Here is a 6,039-nt window from a genome sequence, read left to right on the forward strand (position 1 = left end):
TGCAGGGAACTGAAGATTCAGAACATGCAGCAGAGGAATTACACAGAAAAAGCTGGGCGTTCAAAACGCCCAGTGAAGAAGGACAGACTGGCGTTTAAACGCCAGCCAGGGTGCCTGGTTGGGCGTTTAACGCCCAAAAAGGTAGTGCATTGGGCGTTAAACGCCAGAATGTGCACCATTCTAGGCGTTTAACGCCAGGATGGCACAAGGGGGAGGATTTTATTTTCAAAATCAATTTTTTTTCAAGTTTTCAAAGTTTTTCAAAATCAAATCTTTTTCAAATCATATCTTTTCAATCAAATGTTTTCAAAATCAATTTCTTTCCTTTCTCAAAGATACTTGCTAACAATTAATGATTTGATTGAACACTTCAAGTATGTTGCCTTTTCTGTTGAGAAAGGTTTAATGTTTGAATCATATCTTTTCTTGTTAGGCAAGTCATTAATTTTTAAAATCAAATCTTTTTAAAATTGTTTTCAAATCATATCATTTCAATCATATCTTTTTTTTAAAACCATAACTTTTCAATCATATCTTTTTAATCACATCTTTTTCAAAGAAGTTTTCAATCATATCTTTTTAAACTCTAATTTCAAAATCTTTTTCAAAAATTACTTGATTTCTTTCCCACTCTTGGTTTTCGAAAATCAAATTAAAGTTTTTCAAAATATTTTTAATTAATTTTCGAAAATTTCTTCCTCTCTTCTCACATCCTTCTATTTATGGAGTACCACTCCTTCTCAATGCACAATTCAAACTCTACCTCACTAAGTTCGAATTCTTCTACCTCTTTCTTCTATTATTCTGTTCCTCTGACACCTCAAGGAATCTCTATACTGTGACATAGAGGATTCCACATTTTCTTGTTCTCTTCTCTTTCATATGAGCAGGAACAAAGACAAAGGCATTCTTGTTGAAGCTGATCCTGAACCTGAAAGGACCTTGAAGCGAAAGCTAAGAGAAGCTAAGGCACAACTCTCTGTAGAGGACCTAACAGAAATCTTCAAAGAAGAAGACATGGCAGCCGAAAACAACAACAATGCAAACAATGCAAGGAAGGTGCTGGGTGACTTTACTGCACCTACTCCCGATTTCTATGGGAGAAGCATCTCTATCCCTGCCATTGGAGCAAACAACTTTGAGCTTAAGCCTCAATTAGTTTCTCTAATGCAACAGAATTGCAAGTTCCATGGACTTCCATTGGAAGATCCTCATCAGTTCTTAGCTGAGTTCCTGCAAATCTGTGACACTGTCAAGACTAATGGGGTTGACCCTGAGGTCTACAGACTTATGCTATTCCCTTTTGCTGTAAGAGACAGAGCTAGGACATGGTTGGACTCACAACCTAAAGAAAGCCTGGACTCATGGGAAAAGCTAGTCAATGCCTTCTTGGCAAAGTTCTTTCCACCTCAAAAATTGAGTAAGCTTAGAGTGGAGGTCCAAACCTTCAGACAGAAGGATGGAGAATCCCTCTATGAAGCTTGGGAAAGATACAAACAATTGATCAGAAAATGTCCTTCTGACATGCTTTCTGAATGGAGCATCATAGGTATTTTCTATGATGGTCTCTCTGAACTATCCAAGATGTCTTTGGATAGCTCTGCTGGAGGATCTCTTCATCTGAAGAAGACGCCTACAGAAGCTCAAGAGCTGATTGAAATGGTTGCAAATAACCAATTCATGTACACTTCTGAAAGGAATCCTGTGAACAATGGGACAAATCAGAAGAAAGGAGTTCTTGAGATTGATACTCTGAATGCCATTCTGGCTCAGAACAAGATATTGACTCAACAAGTCAATTTGATTTCTCAAAGTCTGTCTGGAATGCAAAATGCACCAAGCAGTACTAAGGATGCTTCATCTGAAGAAGAAGCCTATGATCCTGAGAACCCTTCAATGGAAGAGGTGAATTACCTAGGAGAACCCTATGGAAACACCTATAATTCTTCATGGAGAAATCATCCAAATTTCTCATGGAAGGATCAATAGAGACCTCAACAAGGTTTCAACAACAATAATGGTGGAAGAAACAGGTTTAGCAATGGCAAGCCTTTTCCATCATCTTCTCAGCAACAGACAGAGAATTCTAAGCAGAACCCCTCTGACTTAGCAACTATGGTCTCTAATCTAATCAAAACCACTCAAAGTTTCATGACTGAAACAAGGTCCTCCATTAGGAATTTGGAGGCACAAGTGGGACAGCTGAGCAAGAAAGTTACTGAACTCCCTCCTAGTACTCTCCCAAGCAATACAGAAGAAAATCCAAAAGGAGAGTGCAAGGCCATCAATATGGCCGAATTTGGAGAGGAGGAAGAGGAAGTGAACGCCACTGAGGGAGACCTTAATGGGCGTGCACTAGCCTCCACTGAGTTCCCCAATGAGGAACCATGGGAATCTGAGGCTCAAAATGAGACCATAGAGATTCCATTGGACTTAATTCTGCCTTTCATGAGCTCTGATGAGTATTCTTCCTCTGAAGAGGATGAGTATGTCACTGAAGAGCAAGTTGCTAAATACCTTGGAGCAATCATGAAGCTAAATGACAAGTTATTTGGAAATGAGACTTGGGAGGATGAACCCCCTTTGCTCACCAAAGAATTGGATGACTTGCCTAGGCAGAAATTACCTCAAAAGAGGCAGGACCCTGGGAAGTTTTCCATACCTTGTACCATAGGCACCATGACCTTCAACAAGGCTCTGTGTGACTTAGGGTCTAGTGTAAGCCTCATGCCTCTCTCTGTAATGGAGAAACTAGGGATCTTTGAGGTGCAAGCTACAAGAATCTCATTAGAGATGGCAGACAACTCAAGAAAACAAGCTCATGGACTTGTAGAGGATGTTTTGGTGAAGATTGAAGACCACTACATCCCTGCTGATTTCATAGTCCTAGAGACTGGGAAGTGCATGGATGAATCCATCATCCTTAGCAGACCCTTCCTAGCCACAGCAAAGGCTGTGATTGATGTTGATAGAGGTGAACTGATCATTCAAGTGAATGAAGAATCCTTTGTGTTTAAGGCTCAAGGATATCCCTCTGTCACCATGGAGAGGAAGCATGAAGAGCTTCTCTCAAATCAGAGTCAAGCAGAGCCCCCACAGTCAAACTTTAAGTTTGGTGTTGGGAGGCCACAACCAAACTCTAAGTTTGGTGTTGAACCCCCACATTCAAACTCTAAGTTTGGTATTGGGAGGTTCCAACATTGCTCTGAGAAAATGTGAGGTTCCATGAGAGCCATCTGTCAAGCTAATGACATTAAAAGAAGCGCTTGTTGGGAGGCAACCCAATGTTATATTTTATATATTTATCTTTGTTATTCTATTTTATTTTGTAGGTTGATGATCATGAGAAGTCACAAAATCAGTTGAAGAAGCAAAAACAGAATGAAAAACAGGAAGAAAAACAGCACACCCTGGAGGAAGAACCTACTGGCGTTTAAACGCCAGTAAGGTTAGCAGATGGGCGTTTAACGCCCAGTCTGGCACCATTCTGGGCGTTTAACGCCAGAAAGGGGCACCAGACTGGCGTTAAACGCCAGGAAAGGGCAAGAACCTGGCGTTAAACGCCAGAAATGGGCACCAGCCCGGCGTTTAATGCCAGAATTGGCTCAAAACGTGATTTTGCATGCCATTTGGTGCAGGGATGACTTTTCCTTGACACCTCAGGATCTGTGGACCCCACAGGATCCCCACCAACCCCACCACTCTCTCTCTTCTTCCCCACTCACCAATCACCTCAATACCTCTTCCCCAAAAACCCTTCACCTATCAAATCCCATCTTCTCTTCACCACTCACATCCATCCTTCACAAAACCCCACCTACCTCACCCTTCAAATTCAAACCACTTTCCCTCCGAAACCCACCCATACATGACCAAACCATGAGCCCCCCTCTCCTATATAAACCCTTCTTCACCCCTTCATTTTCACACAACCTAAACACCACTTCTCACCCTCTTTGGCCGAACACAAAAGCCATTCCCTTCTTCCTCATTTCTTCTTCTTCTACTCTTTTCTTTCTTCTTTTGCTCGAGGACGAGCAAACCTTTTAAGTTTGGTGTGGTAAAAGCGTTGCTTTTTCGTTTTTCCATAACCATTTATGGCATCCAAGGCCGGAGAAACCTCTAGAAAGAGGAAAGGGAAGGCAAAAGCCTCCACCTCCGAGTCATGGGAGATGGAGAGATTCATCTCAAGGGTGCATCAAGACCACTTCTATGAAGTTGTGGCCTTGAAGAAGGTGATCCCCGAGGTCCCTTTTTCACTCAAAAAGGGTGAATATCCGGAGATCCGACATGAGATCCGAAGAAGAGGTTGGGAAGTTCTTACCAACCCCATTCAACAAGTCGGAATCTTAATGGTTCAAGAGTTCTATGCCAATGCATGGATCACCAAGAACCATGATCAAAGTGTGAACCCGGATCCAAAGAATTGGCTTACTATGGTTCGGGGAAAATACTTGGATTTTAGTCCGGAAAATGTAAGGTTGGCATTCAACTTGCCTATGATGCAAGGAGATGAACATCCTTACACTAGAAGGGTCAACTTTGATCAAAGGTTGGACCAAGTCCTCACTGACATTTGTGAAGAGGGCGCCCAATGGAAGAGAGATTCAAGAGGGAAGCCGGTTCAACTATGAAGGCATGACCTCAAGCCCGTGGCTAGAGGATGGTTGGAGTTTATCCAACGCTCAATCATTCCCACTAGCAACCGGTCCGAAGTTACTCTAGACCGGGCCATCATGATTCATAGCATCATGATTGGAGAAGAAGTGGAAGTTCATGAGGTTATAGCCCAAGAACTCTATAAGATGGCAGACAAGTCTTCTACCTTGGCAAGGTTAGCCTTTCCTCATCTCATTTGTCACCTCTGTTATTCAGTTAGAGTTGACATAGAGGGAGACACCCCCATTGATGAGGATAAGCCCATCACTAAGAAAAGGATGGAGCAAACAAGAGACCCCTCTCATCATGAGATCCCTGAGATGCCTCAAGGGATGCACTTTCCTCCACAAGACTATTGGGAGCAAATCAACACCTCCCTAGGAGAATTGAGTTCCAACATGGGGCAACTAAGGGTGGAGCACCAAGAACATTCCATCCTCCTCCATGAAATTAGAGAAGATCAAAGAATCATGAGAGAGGAGCAACAAAGACAAGGGAGAGACATTGAGGAGCTCAAGCACTCCATAAGATCTTCAAGAGGAAGAACAAGCCGCCATCACTAAGGTGGACCCGTTCTTTAATCTCCTTGTTCTTTATTTTCTTGTTTTTCGAATTTTCATGCTTATGTTTATCCATGTTTGTGTCTTATGATCATTAGTGTCTTAAGTGTCTATGCCTTAAAGTTATGAATGTCCTATGAATCCATCACCTTTCTTGAATAAAAAATTGTTCTTAATTGAAAAAGAAAAAGAATTGCATGAATTTTGAATTTTATAACAGTTTAATTATTTTGATGTAGTGGCAATATTTTTGTTTTCTGAATGTATGCTTAAACAGTGCATATGTTTTTTTGAATTTGTGGTTCATGAATGTTGGCTCTTGAAAGAATGATGAAAAAGGAGACATGTTACTGAGGATCTGAAAAATCATTAAAAATGATTCTTGAAGCAAGAAAAAGCAGTGAATACAAAAAAAAACGAAAAAAAAAGAGAAATAAAGTTGTGATCCAAGGCAAAAAGAGTGTGCTTAAGAACCCTAGACACCTCTAGTTGGGGACTCTAGCAAAGCTGAGTCACAATCTGAAAAGGTTCACCCAATTATGTGTCTGTGGCATGTATGTATCCGGTGGTAATACTGGAAGACAGAGTGCTTTGGGCCACAGCCAAGACTCAATAAGTAGCTGTGTTCAAGAATCATCATACTTAGCTAGGAGAATCAATAACACTATCTGGATTCTGAGTTCCTAAAGAAGCCAATCATTCTGAATTTCAAAGGATAAAGTGAGATGCCAAAACTGTTCAGAGGCAAAAAGCTAAAAGCCCCGCTCATCTAATTAATACTGATCTTCATGGATGTTTTTGGAGTTCATTGCATATTCTC

At 41.3% G+C, this 6,039-nt stretch overlaps 1 non-coding gene across 1 annotated transcript; it reads right to left on the reverse strand.

Annotated features, from left to right (window-relative positions):
- Positions 1-1,422: 1,422 nt before the first annotated feature.
- On the reverse strand, positions 1,423-1,530 carry LOC130953605 (small nucleolar RNA R71). Its single transcript, XR_009075769.1, has one exon. It is a non-coding gene; the product is annotated as a small nucleolar RNA R71 (small nucleolar RNA).
- Positions 1,531-6,039: the final 4,509 nt, after the last annotated feature.

This window comes from Arachis stenosperma, chromosome 9 (genome assembly GCF_014773155.1).
Source record: "Arachis stenosperma cultivar V10309 chromosome 9, arast.V10309.gnm1.PFL2, whole genome shotgun sequence".
Taxonomy (NCBI): Eukaryota; Viridiplantae; Streptophyta; class Magnoliopsida; order Fabales; family Fabaceae; genus Arachis; species Arachis stenosperma.